Here is a 23,564-nt window from a genome sequence, read left to right as displayed (position 1 = left end):
AAATAAATTAAAAAAAAACACTTACAGGCAGACTGGATGGACTATATGTTACTATGTATATATTCATTCATTTTATTCTTTAGAATAGCTTCCACAATTTTTCCTGGCACTGACCTCAATCTCACTGATCTATAGTTTCCCAAATCATCCAAGAATCTTTTTAAAGATTGCCATTACATTAGCTATCTTCCAGTCTTCAGGTACAATAGATGATTTTAATGAAAGGTTACAAATGACTAGTAATAGGTCTTCAATTTCATTTTTTAGTTCTTTTAGAACTCTGGGATGTATACCATCTGGTCCAGGTAATTTGCTGCTCTTCAATTTGCTCTATTACAGTTTCACTGCGATTTGTTTCAGGTCCTCCGAATCATCGCCATTAAATTTATTTATTTATTTATTTATTTAAAATTTTTGTATACCGACGTTTGTTTAGCAAACATCACATCGGTTTCCATGTAACATAAAACTGGCCAACAGGGCTTTACAATGAAACTGATAAGAGAACTGGGGGGTGGTAAGGTGGTAAGGGGGTAAATATTTCTGGCATGGGTGTCTCCCCAACATCCTCCTCAGTAATCACTGAAGCAAAGAATTAATTTAGTTGTTCAGCTATGACCTTCTCTTTCTTAATTGCTCCTTTTACCCTTCGATCATCGAATGGTCTAACCGACTCCTTCACAGGCTTCTTCCTTCGGATGTATTTTTGTAATGTGATATTAAAAAGATTTTATTATGAGTTTTGGCCTCTATGGCAAGTTTCTTTTCAAAATCTCTTTTTGCATGCCTTATCAATGTTTTGTATCTCACATGCCAGTCCTTACGCTTTTTCTTATTTTCTTCATTTGGATCCTCTTTCCATTTTTATAAGCTGCCTAGAGCTGTGAATATGTGGCATATAAATAAATAAATTTGGATCTTCTTTCCATTTTTTGAAAGAAGTTTTTTGGCTATAGTAGCCTCTTTCACCTCACCTTTTAACCATGCCAGCTGTTTGGCTTTCCTTTCACGTTTTCTAATGCATGGAGTACATCTGGTCTGGACTTCCATGATAGTATTTGTAAACTCCCAACCGTCTAAATGGCTTTTGAAAATGGTTCTCATAAGAGGCAGTTTCTGTTCTGTAGAGCTTAAAATCTAATCAAGACAAACATTCAGAGCAAAAGAGAATTTCATTTTTAAAAATGATTAAAATCAATAAGACTGTAAGCAGGATAATCAGAGGTTAAGATTTAAATACAGCCTCAAAAAGGTGCGTTTTTAGACTGGATTTAAATAAAAAAAAAGAGGGAGCTTTTACAGATGTTAATTTAGAGGTCATTGCTACTTTATGGCTGATTGTTATATTTCACTATTTTCTACTTTTTATTTCTGTTGTAACTTTAATCTTATGTGTGTGTGGCTTGCAGGGTAATCCAACATGGTGCCCATTCACTAGCAGCTTTCAGTTGACTTTATTTCTACATGTGAAACAGGAGCATGGTATACCAACTCAGGAAGACTATTCTAAGCATACAGGTGGAAAGCAGAGAATCAGAAGTAGGCAGTAGAGGAGAAGGGCATAGATAGGAGTAACTTGCTCAATGAATGGAGTTCCCACGGAAAGGTGTAGGACAAGATAAGAGAGGAAAAATAGCAAGGAGCTTCAGAGTGAAGGCTCTTGTAGGTGAGTAATCTGGGCCTTCCAGCTAGGGGAAAGCCGGAAGCCCCAGATTAGGAGCAGGGTAGAAAGTTGAGGTTCTCCATTAAAACTGGGAATTCCCCCAATAAGGCATTACTTCTTCAGCTTCCAAAAAGAACAAAGGTCCTGTGTCCAGAGGGCTTAGACAAAACACATAAGGGGTCTGATAAACTATTGGGCAGGGCTTAAATGATGACACACCGTGTTATCAGGGTTGGCCCAAGAATGTCTGGGAGCACTGGTCAACTGTACCATGGACTACACACATACTTTACATGCATCAGTGCAATGCCACTATGGGAAGTCTAATAATGATCAGCTCCACAGTGACCTACTTCTCCAGTCTTCTTAGTTTTATAAAGGTGGGAGCAAGAGAAGTCTTTACACATTAATATCGCCTTGAAAGTGGAATAAAAGTTAGAGATGTGCATTTGACACATTTGTTTTGGAGGGTATGCACGTACCTCACTGACTTTCTAGTACACACAGGAAAACAGATAGTATGCGTATATTTTATTATTAAAAATATACGCATACTCTCTGTTTCCCTGTGTGTACTAGGAAAGTCAGCGAGGTACGCAAGTACCCGCTGAAACGAATGTGACGAATGCAGATCCCTAACAAAAACTGGAACAAAAAAAGGTGTGTGTGTAGGGAGGGAGGACACAGTGGCTCAGTTTGTTTTAGATGCCAGCTGGCTTATCTAAAATAATTTATTATAGTAGTGTTAAAAACCTGCCAAAAATGGAGGAAAAAAATGACTGATGAGAAGAGTTCAGTCTTAACATCTTTATTTAATATAAGCTTAGGCTGTACACAGTTCCTGTTGCCGTGGGAACAGAGCCTGGCTTTAATCAAGCTGGGTCGCCCCTCAGTAATTGCACCATTTGTTCACCACCACTCTGTACTGACAGCAAACCATGGTCTCCCAAACACTCAAGCACTTAACGTATTACTTCAAATAGCAAAACAAACAAAGCTGAACACATGGAGAAACCCTGACTGTGGGAATTCAGTGCACAGCGCTGCAGATGCACCTCGCTCCTGCCTGTGGCATCCCCTGAGCTATTCCAGTACTGAGACACCACACATACACACACACACATAAAATCTGCCAGTGCCAGTTTGCACAGAGGTAATTTGCTGAGAATAATTGGCTCCTGAAATCTCATTGGGATCTGTGTCACCCATTCCCTGTGGTTTTCTTTAAAGACATAGTTGCCAATGGGCTGTCCAGTCTGTGGCACACGCCATTCCCTCTGTATCACAGGTGCATCTGCAGCATGCGAGCAGGATGCATGGGATAGAGAGCCCATTTGCAATGCTGAATAACCTGTGTAACAAGGACATTGAGATCTGTGGAAAGGCAGTATCTGGCCTCAGGGCCAGCACTTCCCATGATGAATGTATCTGAGTTACTGCTTTGACATAAGACTGTACACAAATATTTCTTTTGTAAGTGAATTGTGGGTTTCCAAGACACTGTGTAACTGGATGGCTTGTTCCCATGTTTTGATCTTGGTATTGATTACATTTCCAGGAATCTGGACTTTCCTTGGACTCTTACTTTTGCCGAAAACAACGCATTGAGCTTATTTCTTCCCCAGATTCCACTCCTACCCAAAAAAATTAACATTTTAATGTAACTGATCTATTTTAATCAAAGTCAGTTCTGTGGTATCATGTTTTGATCTTATTCCTAATTCTTCTCGTTATTTTGTCCTAATGTATTTAATTTCTTTGATTTTTATTTTTCTTTGTAAGGAATAAAAACGGTATGCACCTTTTATTATAACCATCACTCCACCACCCTCTTTTCTAAAACTGTGTGGCCACGTCTTCTGGACAGTCCAAGAAGTTCAGGAGTCACACGCAGTCCCAGGGCTAAGTCCTCACAGCCTTGGGTTATGGATTCTCTGAATAAAGAGAAAATAGATCTCCAGGCCCAAGGCATAGAGTGCTATCTTATTAGGTGTAAGTTGATGTTTTGCGTAGCTGCCAAAAAACAGATGGGGCACTGAATGGGTGTTTTAAAATGAAACTTTACTGCAGATCTTCCAAGGTAATTAACTGGCACTGTACAAACTTGAATCTGGTTACATCCATGTCCAAACGTTATTCTCAATTGTCTCTCCGTGCCTGTGAATGTGCTTCTCAGAATTGATCTCACCCTCAAGGGCATGGAATGGTAACCCTTTCAGGGAGGCCTGGTTCTCTTATCTATTTGGGGTCCCCTGTCCTCTACAGTGCCCAAGGTCCAGGCACTCCAACCTTTCCCACTCCAAAATCGTCTTTCCCGGGATGAAGGCTCTGATGGAGGTCTCAGCTGAAAATCCTTCACTCTCTCAACTCTCTTCTCTGCTCTCTTGGACAGGATGGTAATTTATTTTTTCATAAACCGATTTTCGCATTCACATCAAAACGGTGTATAATAAATACTGAAAAGGTAATACAATAAAATAAACCAATATACAAATAAACAAGTTAGCAAGGTAGTTCAATATAACAAAACAAAAAAAAAAAAAAAAACCACACATTAAAACACAAAAAATATTAAAATAAATCTTAAAAAAAACCCCAACATCAAGTTCCCCACATCTCAAAAGTGTTTCAGCAAAAAATAGAATAAAAACAGAAATTACAAGAAAAATGGTCATGGTTTTAATCAAAAACGTTTGAGAATAATCAGGATTTAACTGATTTCCTGAATTTCAAATAATTGCCTTCCAAGCGAATATCCAGAAGCAATGAATTCCAGAACATGAGGGCATGATATTGAAACATAGACTGTCAGGTACCCTCTAAATAAATTTCCTTTGGAAAGGGTAACTTAAGAAGTCTTTTTTTAGATGATCTCAAACATCGTGATGGTTGATAAGGAATCAACAAATTGAAGAAGTATTCAGGAAGACCCTTGGAAAGTGCTTTATGGGTCATGCAGAGTACTTTAAACAAAATTCTACAGCGAACAGGCAGCAGCAGATTCACGATGTCGGACCGGCCCGGGTATTCGCCGCCCAGCCGCTCCTCAGCTGTCTGTGCTGTATTCCTGCTTTACCTATATCAGTGTGATGCCTGTATGAGGCTCTGATGAAGAGCCGCTCCTCAGCTGTCTGTGCTGTATTCCTGCTTTACCTATATCAGTGTGATGCCTGTATGGGGCTCTGATGAAGAGCCGCTCCTCAGCTGTCCGTGCTGTATTCCTGCTTTACCTATATCAGTGTGATGCCTGTATGGGGCTCTGATGAAGAGCCGCTCCTCAGCTGTCCGTGCTGTATTCCTGCTTTACCTATATCAGTGTGATGCCTGTATGGGGCTCTGATGAAGAGCCGCTCCTCAGCTGTCCGTGCTGTATTCCTGCTTTACCTATATCAGTGTGATGCCTGTATGAGGCTCTGATGAAGAGCCGCTCCTCAGCTGTCCGTGCTGTATTCCTGCTTTACCTATATCAGTGTGATGCCTGTATGGGGCTCTGATGAAGAGCCGCTCCTCAGCTGTCCGTGCTGTATTCCTGCTTTACCTATATCAGTGTGATGCCTGTATGGGGCTCTGATGAAGTGCCGCTCCTCAGCTGTCCGTGCTGTATTCTTGCTTTACCTATATCAGTATGATGCCTGTATGAGGCTCTGATGAAGAGCCGCTCCTCAGCTGTCTGTGCTGTATTCCTGCTTTACCTATATCAGTGTGCAGTGTGATGCCTGCATGGGGATTTTTTTTTTTACCTGGCAGTTTCCTCTCACTATTTCAAGCTTTCAGTTCAGACAGAATCGGGGCTGGGATCTATTGTGAGCACCACGGGATTTTCCCCTATTTCGTATCCTCTCCCAGCTTCAGTGCAATCGCTACAGTGACATTCCTTGGCTGCGGGGGGGGGACACATATCAGGGCTCCTTCTGGAATTCTACGATCATGGGCCCAAAATCTGGTCACTAGGTGTTGCCATGCCACAATGGCTATGACCAGGGCAGGTGCTGGACAAAATGGTGCCCTGGGCTAAGGTTGCTTTTGGCACCTCTTTCCCTAATGGGCTCACAGACTGACTCAAAAGGGCTACATGACCACCCCCCAGCTTGGCAGCCTTTGGTGGTAGCTGGGGTTCTTTCCAGGAACGTCCATGCTAGCGGGGTAGCTAAGCACAATTTAATCTCACTCTTACCATACCTTGACTTAAATGTTTTGATATCAATTTCTTACAAGGGTAGCTGAAGAGGACCTCTTTTCTCCAATCCCAGGATACCGGATATATATTTACAGTGGTTATGCATGAGATGGGTGCCACTTCTCTCTTCTTCCTTATTGCTTTCACTCCCTTCAGACAATGGATGAATGTCCAAGCGTTCTTCAGAATTTGTTTAGCTGGGTGCTGAAACCCTCAGCTGCAAAGAAAAAACAACAACAAAAACAGATGAAAGCACTCCCCATGTTGAAAAGGGAAGAAAAAGCTGGAAAAACTTCCTTCAAAGAAAGTCCAAAATAAACCAGTTCTCTCCTCCTCTGAAAGGAAAAGTAAAACTCAAAAGAGAAAGTCTGAATTCTTCTTCAAATCCAGGCCGTTAGGCCTAGGGCCTAGGATTTCTTCTTATGCAAAAACCAGGAAGTCAAAAGAAACACTCCTTACTCTCTAATGTTCAACTAAAAATCCCTACATCTGTGCTGTCACAGCAGGCCACAGAGTTTTCTGCAGCTCCTCCCTCTGTCTCTTCCCCCCAAACACCCGCTCATGTGTGTACATCTCACGGGACGTGCACTTAGCCCATCCCCATTGTACATCGCTGGGCTCTTAGGAGCCCAGCATTAGTAGAAGCTAAGTTGGAAGCATGCTAATCCATCTCTTGTGTTTTGAGTTTCCAGGAGAACTCCTGAGAAACTCCAGGCCAGTTGTGAGAGACCTTCGCTTCTGGCATTAATGGACAAAGCTGCCGTGAATAATCCAGAGCCAGCTAGGCCTCACAGGCAGCTTTCCTCTGCCCCACTGTTCGAACCCCGGGAAGGAGTTAGATGGCTGCGGCCCAGAGAATTATGAACAGTTGACAAAATACCGTATTAAGCATCTTTTGATCACTCAGGAGGTCGCGGAGCAGAGAGCAGCAGAAGGGAGCCATAAATTTGCCAAGATTTCTTTTGCAATTTGGCCGTGGCAGCTAATTTGCTTTTCATCTCTTCAGCTGGCAGATAACCAACCTCTATACTTCGCTGCGGCACTGTGAAATAAAGGATAGGAAGGGCCGCCCGGGGTAAACATTAACACCATCAGTCAAGTTTCTTTCTCATTGTCACGTCTGTAAATTCCTCCAAATTCTAAAACGCATGCTAAATCAAACTTCATGGTTTTTCTGACCGAGCAGTTTCTTTCTGCTCAATCGTGTAACTCCCCTCCTGGGACCCGTAAAATAAAAGTGGGTCTGGTGCTGGGTTTCTGAGCCTCACAACCAGTCTCTGTGGGTCCAAATAAATCACAAAAAATGGCCAAGCAGATGATGGAGGGGAGCGGGCCCAGAGACCAGAGCTGTCTTTTTTTATGCTGGATAGGGATTCATGCCAACTTTCCTCTTCCCCCGCTGTGTGTTTATCGGACTGCACCTCAACAGCGACGAGTCCTTCGCTTTTCTCTTCTCTGAAGTAGTTTGGTTGCCTTGGTAGTCCACATGTAAGCCCCGGGCTCGTAGCCCCAGATAAAAGGACCCAGAGGCTATATCCCAGATGTAAGTGCTTACTCCATATCTCCCCGTAGCATTATGAGATCTGAGTGGTCAGGATTTCATGAGAGGGGGAACGATAAATTTCACGGCACTTAGCAGTGCAAACCCTTACATCCCAGTGCAGTGATAACAGCGCTGAGGACCATTCAGATCACTGGGAAGTAAGAACCATGCTGGAAGCTGACTTAGTTTCCCGCATTACTTTTATGGAGATGCTCTGAAGTGATGAAAATAATCTTTACAACTGTTCAGTTCACTGACTGATGTTACAAGTGCTTCTCTACAAATTTGCGACATCTCAAAGCCTTCTTTAAAGTTTTAAAATGGTAAAGCCAGTTGTCTCTTCTTCCCTTCCTCATGGTTTAAGGCAAGCAAATGTTTTAATCCAATTTAGATATTGTGTCCAAATACAAAGCCTCACATCTCCTACCTTCCCAGTCCTCCTTTTCTCCTCATGGTATCGGATTTACACCCCTTTTATCCTAAAATCTTCAGTAGATATTCATGGGCCCTATAGGGGGTCCATGGTGACTCCTGTCTCCCCCCTCTCTCCTTCTGCTCCTTTGCATGGCTGTAAGTCATCCCTCCTCTGGATACAGATGATGCTCGGGCCCCTTCTCGGTGAATCAACCTCCTCCTTGTTTTGTCGGTATCAAAACAAAGGATTGAGCCCTTAGTTAATGGGAACCCAAGAAAAATATAATAAAAACACTTTGACAGGAAAAAAAGGGAAATTGTATGAACAGAGGAGGGTGGAAAAGTCTTTGCTCAGCAAAAGAAAAGAAAAATGTTTAAAAGTGATTAAAGGGGGAGAGGAGAGAGCGGACACCGAGCGGCGGCTGCTTTATTTGAAATAACCTCTTAAAACTTTTCGCTTTCCCACCAAGGGTCAGGACTCGATCACGGCCCCCGAAGGAGGAGTCGGCACGCCCGTGACGTCATCGAGGAGGGACCGGAAGGTATAAAACCGGCCCCTCCAGCGGCGTGTAGCTGCCCAAGCCGCGCGCGCCTAAGGGGCGCGCGGCCTTTGTCAGACTTTCCTGGACTCGGAGAAATTACTTGGAAGAATTTCACCAAGTGAGTTAATTTATTTTCCTGACTCAACCCTCATCCCCCACCTCAGGAGAATCAAGTTTGAACCTCACTGTCAGAGATACGAATTAAGGGGATATCTTGACAGACTTTTTTCTTAATTGTCTTACCTATATAAAATGCCTCATACCAAAAGGAAGGCACGGATATGGGAGGCAATGACATCGTCCCCCCTTCCGTTAACATCTCGGCCCCAGATATCATCCTTTTTTACGGCATCAGCTAATGAAGTACCGGAGGAAAGGGCTGCAGTGGAAATCACGCCAGGGCGAGAAGTGACCCCCACAAGCCAAAGCCATCTCTCTTAGCCCCGGTGCTCCCAGTACTCCCTCCCCACCAGTTACAATTAAAAATGAAATCGGTCCTGGTATGTTTGAAGAGGGCTTGGATGATGGGAACGATGGGGCGGATTTTAAAACGAGCGCAAATAGCCTACTTTTGTTTGCGCTCCAGGCGCAAACAAAAGTACGCTGGATTTTAGTAGATACGCGCGGAGCCGCGCGTATCCGCTAAAATCCTGGATCGGCGCGCGCAAGGCTATCGATTTCGTATAGCCGGCGCGCGCCGAGCCACGCAGCCTACCCCCATTCCCTCCAAGGCCGCTCCGAAATCGGAGCGGCCTCGGAGGGAACTTTCCTTTGCCCTCCCCTCACCTTCCCCCAATCCTTCCCCTACCTAACCCACCCGCCCGACCCTGTCTAAACCCCCCCCTTACCTTTGTCGGGGGATTTACGCCTCCCGGAGGGAGGCGTAAATCCCCGCGCGTCAGCGGGCCTCCTGCGCGCCGGGACGTGACCTGGGGGCGGGTCCGGAGGGCGCGGCCACGCCCCCGGGCCGCCCCGGGCCGTAGCCACGCCCCCGGAACGCCCCCGAAACGCCCCGAAAACGCCGCGCGGTTCGGGCCCGCCCCCGACACGCCCCCAACACGCCCCCTCCGAAAACCCCGGGACTTACGCGAGTCCCGGGGCTCTGCGCGTGCCGGGAGGCCTATGTAAAATAGGCTTCCCGGCGCGCAGGGCCCTGCTCGCGTAAATCCGCCCGGTTTTGGGCGGATTTACGCGAGCAGGGCTCTGAAAATCCGCCCCATTATATTTAAACAAGGATTGGAGAGTGGTGACCAAGCTGTGGTGGGATTGGAGGACCGCAGGCCTGAATTGGAGGTTATTTTACCATCTAAACCGACAGAAATGGCATTGGAAGCTCTGTGGTCTGCAATTAAATCCCTAGAAATGGCAATTACAAATCTGACTCTAATTTCCAACAGAGACTACTAGATCTGGAAAATTCTACATCTTTATGTAATAATAAAATGATAAAAATTATGAAGCGCGATTAGATAAGGTGGAATCCCTTCAGAAAAATGTTATTAAAACTGAGTTATCTAATGTAAAGAAAGTAGGATATTGAAAAATACCCTGAGATATTCCAATTTGAGGGTTTTAAATTTTCCTTTTCAGAAACTAGTATCTGCAAAGGAAATGTTTTCAGAATATTTGCAACAAGTTTTGAAAATGTCTAATCAAGCTGTACCTGCATTTTCAAAAGATGGGACGACACGGAATCAATTGGGCAGGTTATAGCCCGAGGTCTCTTTGAATTTGACAGAAGTAATATTAGAAACTTCTGCTCATACTGAGATTCCCGTAAGAGCCACGTTATATGTTTCATTCTTATTCCAAACCGAGAGAGATGCGGTTATGGAGGTTGTTCCTTAGCATCGTACAGAGAAATTTCCTGGGCAACAGATCTGGCGAGAGTGACCCAGTTAAGAAGGAAGGATTTTTTTGAGGTTGAAACCTGAAGTCCTTGCAAGGGGAGCAAGATTCATGTTAAGATACCCCTGCAGATGTGAAATAAATTTATGGAACATAAATATGTCTTTTTTGAGATCCCCCATTTACAGGCTTTTTCGGAATCCCACCCCATTAACACAGAAATTGGCTTGGAGCAAATATAAAGTTTTGGCTGCTATCTCTGATCAGTGAGAATTTTCATTTCATTTATAGGTTTTCTTAAATTTTAATTGCTCATTTTCTTTTTTAAATTTAATTCTTCTGAATTGCTTAGAGATTAAACAGAAAATGTTATCTCGTATTCGTGTATAAGACAATTGCCTACATTTATTTTTGTAATTTTCTGTATTTGCACACATACAATGTTTGTTGTTTGAAGTTTGAAATGTATAAATAATAATAATAAAAAAAAAGTGATTACAATTAAAGGGAGGCTGTCTGACTCCTGTCTGTCCCAAGTCACATTATTGAGAACTCTAGAGGCCGTACCCTTTCGAATAAACCGAAAGCAAGGAACAGACAGAAGCATGCTGCCCCTAGGAAGGGAAAGTAAAAACTCAACAAAATAAAATTATATAGCAGAGGAATTCACCATTTATCCTCTCCCACTCATGGGGGAGCCAAACAAAGACTCACACTACAATTCTGCTCTTCCCCCACTAACCATGAATCATTCCACATTGTTAATGCTAGAGAACTAACAGGGTCTCTAAACAGAGAAATAAAGGTGGACAAGTTAAAAACAACAGAAAACAAACAAGTGATACCTTTTTATTGGACTAACTTTAATTCAGGACTTGATTATTAGCTCTCGAAAGATAGTCAAGAAGAGTATTAAGTTAAGGGCAGCTCTATCATTAGGCAGGGTGAGGCGGTCACCTCAGGTGCAAACTTTTAGGGCAGCAGCAAGTAACCCCCCCCCCCCCAAATACCCCTGCAGCGACCACCTCGTTTCCCTGCGTGACAAGAGGGTCCCCATTAGAAGGAAGCGAGTCACAGGGGTGTGATTTTCTGATATACCAGAAGTGTTCTCCACTCCTCTGGCAGAAAAAGTGCATCTCACTCCAGCACCACTCGGCCCTATTGCACAGAACAGCCACTGGCAGGGAGGCCAGGCTCCGCCAGTGTAAGAGGAGTGATGTCGTATGCCACGTACAGAAGCCACTGGCAGGGAGGCCAGGCTCCGCCAGTGTAAGAGGAGTGATGTCGCATGCCACGTCAGAAGCCTCTGGCGGGGAGGCCAGATTCCGCAGGTGTAAGAGGAGTGATTGTTTTTGCCACTTACAGAAGCCTCTGGCGGGGAGGCCAGGCTCCGCCAGTGTAAGAGGAGAGATGTCGTATGCCACGTACAGAAGCCTCTGGCGGGGAGGCCAGATTCCGCAGGTGTAAGAGGAGTGATGTATGCCATGTACAGAAGCCTGTGGCAGGGAGGCCAGGCTCCGCCAGTGTAAGAGGAGTGATGTCATATGCCACGTACAGAAGCCACTGGTGGGGAGGCCAGGCTCCGCCAGTGAAAGAGGAGTGATGTCGTATGCCACGTACAGAAGCCTCTGGCGGGGAGGCCAGGCTCCGCCAGTGAAAGAGGAGTGATGTCGTATGCCACGTACAGAAGCCTCTGGTGGGGAGGCCAGGCTCCGCCAGTGAAAGAGGAGTGATGTCGTATGCCACGTACAGAAGCCACTGGCGGGGAGGTTTATATATGGCTCTCCTGACTGAGCCTGTTTACTGATGGGTTCTAGCCATCATGGTCATATTAGCCCTGTACTACCTGCACTTCGTTGGCTCCCGGTTAGAATGCAAATAAAGTTCAGGTTATTAGTGCTTGTGCATGAGGTTGTTACATGGGGCGTCTCTTTGTTCTTTGGATAAAAGCTTGCAGATGTATAATCCACCACGAATGCTTCACTCGTCCAGAACTAATTTATGGGTGGTTCCTTTGGAAAGGGATTTCAGGCTGCAAGCTCCTCACTCTCGTGCGTTTTCATACTATGCACCAGTGCTTTGGAATTCATTGCCGTTAGCACTGCGGAGGGGGGTGGAGAAGGGCAAGATATTAAGGGTTTTAGAAAAGAGGTGAAGTATATGGGGTAGTGATAATAGCTTTGTCAAGTTGAGTGTTGCATTATTTTAATATATTTTATTGTATACTTTGATTATTATGCATGCACTGAACGCATCTAGGAAGTTGCAGACTATAAGATTTTATTTAAATTAAAGAATAAAATAACTAAATAAAGGGTGGGAATGTAAGGGGCGATTGGAGGGAGGGGACAACAGGAAGACCAGTATGCCAGCGGGGCTCTCTCCTCCCTGGCAGAAGGATACTCTAGAGTGGTGGTATCCTAATTTGCAAGTAAGAGGAGAAGGAAGAGGAAGAATATGCTGGATGTGAGGGAGGTTAAGGACACATATTTCATTTATATTCTGCTTTTTGGCACTTCAAAGCAGATTACATTCAGGTCCGGTGGGTATTTCCCTATCCCCAGAGGGCTTACAGTCTTAGGGCCAGATTCATTAAGGCTTTTCTTCCATTTTTTGTCCATGGGTAAAACCCTTAGTGAATCACGTACCTGAGGTAGGCTACTCTTCAATCAGTGTGAGGCAGAAGGGAAGGAAAGGGGAGGAGGGTGTGAGTGAGTGAGGAAGGAAAGGGGGAAGGTAAGGTGGAGTCAGACTGGTGTTACTGGGTAATACACTCTGGGGGCAGCAGTGGAAGAGAGGGAGAGGCCTGGCAGAGCCACCACTGCCAAAGAAAAGGAGAGAAGAAGCAAAGAAAGGTAGGCAGGAGAGAGGACCTAGTGTGAGTGTGCATGTGTGAGAGGTAGACTTAAGACTTGGCTATTTAAGCAAGCCTTTCCGGAGTCAAATATCCATTGAGAGACCTTACTGCCCAATGTAAATATTCATAAAGAGACATCACTGCACATTGTAAATAAGTTACCTCTGTAAATATTTTTTACGCCGCTATCCTTGTCTCCTTCCTCCCCCAGTTCTACAACCTTGTTTTATTGTAACTTCTGCTTCCTCCGCACTTGTTAAAAGAACAGTTTTTGCACCCCCTGTTATCTGTAAACCGGCATGATATGATCTTATCATGAATGCCGGTATAGAAAAACCTTAAATAAATAAATAAATAAGGTAGAGCATGCGTGCGAGTAGTAGAGAGAGGGAAGGAGCATGTGAAAGAGAGAGCATGCATGTAAGAATGAGAGGGAAGTTGTGTGTGTGTGTGTGAGTGAGAGCGAAAGCATGTTTGTGTGAGAGTGTGTGCCTCTGAGAGAGAGGAGAAAGTTTGTGCACCCCTCCCCCCCTTCCACAAGTCCATGACAATCTCAAGGTGAATGGAAGCCAAAAGTTCCCAAATATGCAGAATCAGGAATATGTTTTAAATCTTTATTAGTTTTAATTATTGAGTGTTATTTGATGTGTCTGCTGTTTTTAAATATTTTATTGGTGTTTGGAAATTTTTACAAAATTGTATGAGTTTTTAATTATTGGATGTTATTCTATTCATCAGCTGACTTGTAATATTTATTCTTTTTAACCCCGATATTTAAAAAGGGCTCCGGGGATGATCCGGGAAACTTGACTTCAATGCCGGGAAAAATCATGGAAACTGTTATAAAGAATAAAATCACAAAACATTTAGATAGACATGGTTTGATGGGACATTCCTCACAAATCTCTTACATTTTTTTGAAGGAGATAATAAACATGTGGACAAAGGTGAACTGATAGATGTGCTATATTTGGATTTTCATAAGGTGTTTGACAAAGTCCCTCATGAGAGGCTTCTAAAAAAACTAAAAAGTCATGGGATAGGAGGTGACGTCCTTTTGTGGATTGCAAACTGGTTAAAAGAAAGGAAACAGAGAGTAGGATTAAATGGTTTGTTTTCACAGTGGAAAAAGGTAAACAGTGGACTGCCTCAGGGATCTGTACTTGAACAAGTGCTTTTTAATATATTTATAAATGATCTGGAAAGAGTACGACAAGTGAGGTGAACAAATTTGTGAATGACACAAAATTATGCAGAGTAGTTAAATCTCAAGCGGATTGTGATAAATTGCACTGGAAGATTGGGCTTCCAAATGGCAGATGAAATTTAACATGGACAAGTGCAAAGCGATGCACACAGAGAAAAATAACTCTTACTGTAGTTACACGATGTTAGGTTCTATCTTAGGAGTTACCACCTAGGAAAGGGATTTAGGCATCATAGTGGATAATACATTGAAATCGTCAGCTCAGTGTGCTGTGGTGATCAAAAAAGCAAACAGAATGTTAGGAATTATTAAGAAGCAAATGGTGAATAAAACAGAAAATGTCATAATGCCTCTATATCGCTCCATGGCGAGACCGCATCTTGAATACTGTGTGCAATTCTGGTCGCCGCATCTCAAAAAAGATATAGTTGCAATGAAGAAAGTGCAGAGAAGGGGGACCAAAATGATAAAGGGGCATGGAACGGCTGCCCTATGAGGTAAGGCTGAGGAAGTTAGTGCTGTTCAGTTTGGAGAAGAGACGACTGAGGGGGGATATGATTGAGGTCTACAAAATCATGAAAGGACTTGAAAACGTTAATGTAAATCGGTTATTTATTCTCTCAGAAGGACTAGGGAGCACTCCATGAAGTTAGCAAGTAGCTCATTTAAAACAAATCGAAGAAAATTATTTTTCACTCAGTGCATAGTTAAGCTCTGGAATTCATTGCCAGAAGATGTGGTTACAGCAGTTAGTGTAACTGGGTTTAAAAAAGGTTTGGATAAGTTCCTAGAGGAAAAATCCATAAACTGCTATTAATTAATAAGCAATAGTAGCTTGAGATTTATTTAATGTTTGGGTACTTGCCAGATACTTGTGACTTGGATTGGCCACTGTTGCAAACAGGAACTGGGCTTGATGGACCGTGGTCTGACCCAGTATGGCATATCTTATGTTTTTATGATATTTTATATTTCTTGATTTTATTGTTTGATGTTTTTTATGAGAAATGGTAATATTTCGGTTTTTCCATTGTTACACTACATACAGAGTCTGTCTTGTTGCAGTTTCCAGTTCAGTTTTTGTCTGCAGGTTTTTATTTATGCTTTATAGTCTCTTTTTTTTCTGTATTTGGTGAGGGTCTGCCTGTATTCTGCATGTGTGACTGAGGTGAAGCATTCTGCTAGCGTGTGGTTTGTGTAAGAATCAATAGCAGCTTGGTTTGTTTTGTCTTCCTAAGAGCAAGTGCATTGGTGTTTTAGGGTCTGGTTTAATATTTGGATTGCTGCCTTCTTCGTAGGTAGGGTTGTTACTGTTTGAAGGCTGACAATTAGTACTGTTTTGGCATGGGAGGTTTACTATATTGTAATTGTAATTCAGTTTACTCATGGCTTTCTGATGCCCATGCCCAAACCGAATACATGGCCTAATTCCGTATGGGTTCCAACTGTCTTTTTTTAAGCAGTAGTTTATGGTTGGTACCTCAGTAGTGCATGTACATATTGTGATTTGTACCTCAGAAGATTGTACTTTGATGTCTTTTCATGTAAACTCTGTTAATGTAAGTGCATAATTTTTAATTATGTGTGGAAAGGGCTGGGGGCAGCAGGGAACAAGGCTACAAGTTTCACCTAGGATGACTAATTCTCTTGCACTGGCCCTGACAATTCGCATCACACACAGGCCTCCACCAGTCACCCATCTCCCACTCCCCCAGGGTACAGATGCTGAAGAAGTATGGAAGACAGGTGGTAAGGTTCCTAGGAATGTGGCAGTATATATTTAGCAGTTCCCACAAGGGCCCTGTGGTTCATGGATCCTCCTAGGCTACTGCAGGCATACATAGTTAGGAGATGGTTACAGGGTAGGATGGCATTGCTGGGCTGGGTGAAACCAGCAGTCACACCAATATTGCTCCAAGTATCACTGCTGGAATTCCCAAATCACCGCATGCTACCTCCACTAGTTATTTACGTATTTACTTATTCATTCAAATTTTATAACCTGCCTTTTCCAGCAGCATCAAGGCGGTTTACATTCCAAATTGTAACAATCACTAGAATACAACCTTACTCCCCCCAGATGTACACCTTCACACATATATGTAAACAGGCCTGGGAGAGCCATGCCATCATTTCTTGTAATAGAAAAATAATCACTCATTCAGCAGATTTAGAGGTTAAGTAAAGGGCAAATTTCTAATGACAAGGATCTGATTTAAGGTTTAGGCTACAATTGGAACTATGGCACCATGAGTCTTCATTCTCGACTGCCCAGGGATTTTTGGTTTTTGTAACCCCTTTCCAACTCAATCCAGCCTCTGCAGTGGAAGTCCTCTTGGCAGGGAACATATACCAGGATTCCGTATGAGTCCTACAATTATAGGCCTTAACTTGAGCCACTGGATGTCGCCATTCTGCAGTGACTGGGATGCTCTCCCTGCAAATGGTGTGAACACTGCTTCCACAACATCCCCCCGACGACTCGGAGGGTGGACAATCTGACCCAGCAATAAAACCACAGGACCTCTGCGTGGCAGCTTGCAGTACTGCCACTGAGTTACTGGGCTGGACTAAGCAATATTTCTTTTAAAGACACTGGCTGATAACATTGTTCTGTTCTTTTAGTGTTATCCCTCTGGCCTCTATACATATGTAGAGGCTGACGAGGAAAAAGTGGAATTGCTTAACCAATATTTCTGTTCAGTGTTCACTGAGGAAGGGCCAGGAGTAGGGCCACCAAAAATGGACACAAATAGGATTGGAAGTGAGGTAAACCTCAAACTATTTTCAGAAGACTGTGTTTGTGAGGAGCTAACTAAACTCAAAGTCGATAAAGCAATCGGCCAGATGGGATCCATCCGACTTACAGGAGTTCTGGCAGCTCCGCTGGTGACCTTTTCAATGTTTCTTTAGAGCCAAAAGTAGTTCCTGAGGACTGGAGACAGACGGATGTGGTTCCTCGTCACAAAAGTGGAAGTAAGGAGGAGGCTGGGAACTACAGGCCAGTTAGTCTGACCTCTGTGGTTAACAAACTAAAGGAATCGCTGTTAAAACAGAGGGATAGTGCAGTTTCTTAAATCCAATGCATTACAAGATCCAAGGCAGCATTTTGTCAGACTAATCTGATCAATTTCTTTGTCTGACCGAGAGTTAAATCAAGGGAGAACACTAGGTGTAGTGTATTTGGATTTCAGTAAGGCCTTTGACACAGTTCCACATAAGTGACTTATAAATAAACTGAGCACCCTGGTATGGTGCCTAAAGTGACTGACTGGGTTAGAAACTGGGAAGCAGCAAAGGGTAATGGTAAATGGAGTTCACACCGAGGACAGGGGTGTTATTAGTGGTGTGCCACAGGGATCAGTCCCTGGACTGCTTCTTTTCAACATGTTCATAAGTGATATCATGGAAGGACTATTGGGAAAGGTTTGACACCTAAATCTGCAACAGAGTAAACACTGAGGAAGGTGTTAAAAAAAGAAGAGAAGGGATCTAACAACCAGGAAGATGTGGAAAACATGAGAAGGGATCTGGTAAAGCTTGAGGAATGCCCTGTCAGCTATGATTTCATGCTAAAAATGCAGATTCATACATTTGGGCTGCAAAAACCCAAGGGAGCAGTATGTATAGTGGGTGAAATTCTCCTATGCACAAAACAAGAGCAGGATCTGGGGGTGATCATATCTGATGATATCAAAATGGCCAAACAGGTGGATAAGTTACAGCAAAAGCCAGAAAGATGCTTGCGTGCATAGAAATAGGAAGGTCAGCAGAAAAAAGGAAGGGACATTGCCCCTCTATGAGACTTCTTTTGGAATACTGTGTACAGTTCTGGAAACCGCACTTTCAAAAGGATATAAACCGGATATAATCTGTCCAGAGTGCAGCTACTAAAATGGTCAGAGGTCTGCGTTGTAAAGAATACAGGAACAAACTTAAAGCTCTAAATATGTATACCCTAGAGGAAAAGCAGGATAAGTGAGATTTGATAGAGACATGTACAGCGGCGGATTCACAATGTCGGACCGGCCCAGGTATTCGCCGCCCAGGCCGGCCCAGGACACATCACATGGTCTGCCGAGTGCGGCTCTGTCATGGCCGCACATGGCAGACCACGTGACTGGAGCGATCGGCCCACAGGGGGATGCCCAATCCCTCGATAGGCCAATCCGCCCCTGGACATGTAAATATCTCCAAGGTATCAATGCATAGCAGATGTGTCTCTTTTAATAAAAAGGAAGCTCTGAAACTTGGGATGATGAGGGTGAAAGGCAGGGTGCTCAAACCAGTCCTACGGGCCCCCCCCAGCCAGTCGTGTTTTCAGGATATCCCTAATAAATATGCATGAAATTTATTTGCATGTGCTACCTCCTGTGTATGCAGATATTTCTCATGTATATTCATTAGGGATATCCTGAAAACCCAACAGGCTGTGGGGGCCTGTAGGACCGGTTTGAGCACCCCTGATCTTTACAGAGAGGGTAATGGATGCGCAGAATAGCATCCCAGTGGAGGTGGTGGAGTCAAGGACAAGCACAGGGGAGACCTGAGGGAGTGGTGGGGATTGTAGAGTTGGTGTGGATGAGCAGACTAGATAGGATGTGCTGTTCATGGCCTCTCTGTCCTTTCCTTGGTCTTTCACATCTGGCCGTCACCAGAGTCTTGTCAGGAGTTGCTATGTACATACACACAGACTGAATTTCTTCAACCAGCCCTTAGGGTTTCTTTCAGTTCCTCATTAGTAGGATCTGGTCAGGATATTTTTAGTCTGAAATAGATAAGCTCTGTTTCTCTGTTAACAAGCAGGGTGGAATTAGTCATGACATGTGAGTGACATCATCCAACAATGCTGGACAGACCCTTCTCTCCTAGCTCATACTGAGCACACAGGAGAGTTCACACCATGTGTGCTGCCTCGTCAGCCCCTCAGTCTTTTTTTGTTCGAGCTCCTGGATGGTCATGTACTTTCTCTCTCTCTAAGTTGTTTGCTACTTTCACAATTTCTTTTTTAATCTTAATGTACTTTGAGTTGCCTTGCTGCCTCGGCAGCCCCTCAACAGCACTTTTTGATGCTACTAGTAAAAAAAAAAAAAAAAGAAAGGCAAAAAGTTAGTGAAAAAATAAAAATAAAAATCTAACATATCTGGCTCCAAGAAGGTCACGTCCAGTGGTTTCAAGGACTTCATGTGTGGCCAGAAGATGTCTGTCACCGATGGACACATCTGATATAAATGACTGGGGCCAGACCACAACGCATCTAACTGCTATGACTGAGGCCAGATGTCACAGAGGTGCCAGAAAAAAAGGGCCTGGAAGATGGAAGAACTTCTCAGGTTGGTAAAAACCTAGAGTTGTACCTCCTCGCAGAGCGGTGCTTGAGCTCCTTCCATGCCAAGTTGAGCAGGAGCTGCCCCAGAAAAGTTCCCTCTTCTGCGGCACTGATTCCTGGATCCACTGCTCAGCTGGGATCAAACCAAAGCGGGAAGCTCCATGAACAAGGGCCTCCTGATGCATAAGAAAAAGAAACACCATGCATCAGAGCAGATGGTACAATTGTTGCCACTGAAACAGTGAAGTTCCATTCACGCACATGGCACTGATGCACCAGGCCCCAACACCATTGATATATTGGCCCTTTGTGCTATCTATGCACAAGTCCTTGCTGCCATCAATGCATGGGACCTTGGGCCCCATGTCTCCATCAACACATTGAACCTTGATTCAGCCAACATAGTTGTTTGCTCCATTGTTGCGTTCAGCATCAAATCCAATTGGAACTCAGTTCCTCAGCACAATTGGAGCACTGGTCCCTACCTCCATCAGTGCACTCAATGTATTCAAGATGGGAATGATCAAAAAGCCCTGAAATACCTACAGTACCCGAATGTAATCCACTTTAAACTGCCGAAATGCGGAATATAAATAAATAAAATAATAAATAAGGCGATTCTCTACACTTACCTCTCTCGGCATCCTTATCGCCATCCCCTCAACTTGAGCAAGGACTTCATCTTGGAGACTACAGATCTGATATGCTCTGTGGTGCCTCTGGTTTCCACGTTTCCACCAGTTCAGTTGATCCAGAAAGAGGTTCCCTCCTGGTCTCCATTTGGAGCTTCTCAAGAGGACAAACTTATATTGGTCTCTGAAGAGGATGTCTCTTCCCCAATTCCTGGTCAGAGAGTACAGCAGCCCATAGACCAGGTAACACATGCCCCAGGAATATTCCCCTCTGTGAATACTGAGGAACCCACCCCAGTTGCTTTGATCATCACTGGGGTCATGGGTTAGTGTCCCTTCACTTCTCAGTTCTAAAAAGGATCTATGGGATTCTCTCTGATGCCTTACCTGAAATGCCAGAGCATTCTTTACCATCAGAAGACCTCTCATACTCCAAATTCTTGGACAAACTTAGTAAGACTTTGGGAATCAACATCCACAAGGACAAGGAACCCCAAACCGAGGTGTTCAGATTTCTCCAAATTCTGGAAAGTCCATCCGAGCTTTCAGCAATCCAGGTTCATTCAATCCTATGAATTTAAAAACAAGAATGTGGGAGAATCCGGCATCCTGTCCCCTAGTAGCCAGGAACTGGATATCAAATATAGAGTTCAGCAAACCCCAGGGTTTGGAATAGTGGAGTCAGTGCTAAAGCTAAGATGACAGGATCTTCTCCAAACTCCACCAGGCAAGGATAATAGGAAAAAAGGATACTTCTGGAAAGATAATTTTGTTGAATAATTTTGGAAAGAAGCTCTTTCAGAACTCAATGCCGGCATCACAGTTCATTAATTCTACATAATGCATCAACAAGTTGAAGACTCTGATACAATCAATGGATGGAGATCAGGCAAACTATCAGTGGGTTCTTCTGGATGCAGAAGAGTGTGAACATCATCTTCTCTACTCAGTATATGAATCATTTGATACAACAGTGAGATCTTCAGCAGTGGCCATCTGAGCTTGCCGAATGGCTTGACTGAGAGCCAGCAGCTTGCGTGAAAACGTTCATGACAAGTTGGCTGATATGCCATGTTCCAGGGACATCCTCTTCAGAGACAAGATCAAGGAAACAATGACCCAAATTAAGGAGCAACATACTGCCATCTAGTCTTTCTCTACAGGACTTCATGGCAACAGCTTCTGGCTCATGAACATTAGCAAAAGAGATGTCAGTTGAAGATGCCACAACAAGCTGAGCCTAAGCCTGGGCCTAAATTTTGACCAGACTTTACCCTCAGGCCTCAAATCCTCTGACAGAGGGAAGGATCCATCTTTTCCTTGAAGAGTGACATAAAATCACCAAAGATCATTGGGGAATTGAGGAGTCTGGTTACTGTATGCATTTTTCCTGTCCTACAGTTTTGCACTATTGTTTGGCCTTCAATCTGGATCTGTCTCACTCACCCCGCTACGTTACAAGATGGAGTCACTTCTCAGCTAGCAAGCAATAAAACCTGACCCTCCCAAAGACCATGGCAAGGAGTCCTACTCCTGCTAATTCTTTATCCCTAAGAAATCAGGGGGGCTGAGACCCATCCTGGATTTACAAACACTTAACAAAATCCTGTTACAGGAGAAATTTAAAATGAACTCCTTCCACACTATTCTGCCCTTCATTAAAGCGGTAAACAGGATGTATGCCCTCATATACCTTTGGAAATACCTCCGTTTCATACTGGATTGCTCTCACTATCAATACCTGAGGAAGTTGAAGATATTGTAATCTCCACTAGGAAGATTTCATCTGGAAGAGCTTACAGTTTGAAATAGAAAAAGTTTTCATCCTGGTGTCAAACATGCTCCCTGGACCCATTTGCTTGCGGGCCAAAAACGTTGCTATAGTATTTATTATCACTGGCCTCTTCAGGCCTCAGTATGTCATTGGTCAAAGTGCATCTCATTGCAGTTTATTCATATCCCACTACTGTCTTGACAATCTATCAAGAAGTGACAGTGACAGTGACTTTGGACAAGCCATTTTGCACAGCCTGTTCACCCAGTAGTCTACTTGGGTTCCTTTTCAGTAAGTACTTCACTGCAACCCTTAGCATGGGACTCCCCACACGTGATGGCTAATTCAGCCCTGCTTGTTGATGGAAAAAACAAGTTTGCTTACCATAAAATGTGATTCTCCATAGACGGCAGGATGAATTAACCATGCTAAAACTCACCCACCTCTTTGAAGAGTCGATTACCTAGCTAAAGGTAAGTTCTAAAATCCACTGAGGGGCTTGCGTGGCAGTGTGCGCATGGGAATTCTCATGCATACTCAGTAAAGCCAAACCTCTATGAGCTAAGAGAGAAGGCCTCTGTTCGGCGCCGTCGGATGACATCATCCACATGTCATAGCTAATGCATCCTGCTGTCTATGGAGAGCCCTGTTTACAGAAAGGAAACTTGCTTTGTTTCTTTACTACAGAAAGAAGGAGTCGGCAGCCTTGCTGGTTCCTGCCCGATGTGTGACCCACACCCATTCTATTATTACTGTTATTTTAGAAAATGTGAACAGAGAGCAGACTGGAAGCATCAAAGTGCTGAAGATGAGGCTTAGTTCTCTCCTGCCCTTAGCTTCACAATAACACTGGGGCACTAGGGAAAGGACTGTACCCATTCCCCTAGGTGCAGCTTTATAGCAGAGCCGGGGCTCTTCCTCCCCACATACTGCTATGATCTTTTCATTCGCCCATCACTGGCCTGCCCATCGGCGCCCGGAGACCTCGTCCTGATTCTCAGGGATACAGAACTGTTTTATCCCCAGCTGTCATTTACTTTTCTCAAAAGAGAACTGAAGAGAAAAGGAAAGTGTGTGAGAGAGAGAGAGAGAGAGACTGACTAAGAAGTGAGAGAGGGAGCACGAGGAAATGAGAAGGCAAAAGGGAAAGAGCTACAGAACAGAGAGGCAGAAACAAGCATCAAGGAGGAAAGAGGGAGCAAGGTGAAGAGCCTGAGGAAGGATAGGGAGGGAATGAGACAGAGGGAAAATTAAGAGATAAAAGAAGACAGAGAGGGAAGCTGAGAATACATAGAAAGGGAAGAAACCAGTCCTCTGACTTTCTGTCTCTCTCTGTCCCTGACTCTGGATTCTCACACAGAGATGATTTCATGAAATCTGCCCTTACAGCTGAAAGATGGAATAAATTAGAAGCAAAAACAAAACTCCTTTTTTGACTGCAGTGAGAAAATGCTCAAGTGACTGACCCCAATACCTGAGGGACTAGGACCCTGCACTCCCTGGGTGCTCTCAGCATGTTTTTGAGGTGGGAAATATAAAAGCGTCAGAAATAAAGAAGGAACTGGACTAGACCCAGGC

The 23,564-nt window shown here is 43.9% G+C and overlaps 1 protein-coding gene across 2 annotated transcripts in view; it reads left to right on the top strand.

The window, feature by feature from the left end:
* The window catches only part of GPR4 (G protein-coupled receptor 4), a 63,902-nt gene that overhangs the window by 38,159 nt on the left and 2,179 nt on the right, over positions 1 to 23,564 (top strand). The gene's annotated exons all lie outside the window — the stretch shown is intronic.

This window comes from Rhinatrema bivittatum, chromosome 11 (assembly GCF_901001135.1).
Source record: "Rhinatrema bivittatum chromosome 11, aRhiBiv1.1, whole genome shotgun sequence".
Taxonomy (NCBI): domain Eukaryota; kingdom Metazoa; phylum Chordata; class Amphibia; order Gymnophiona; family Rhinatrematidae; genus Rhinatrema; species Rhinatrema bivittatum.
This window is presented reverse-complemented; position numbering and strand designations above follow the sequence as displayed.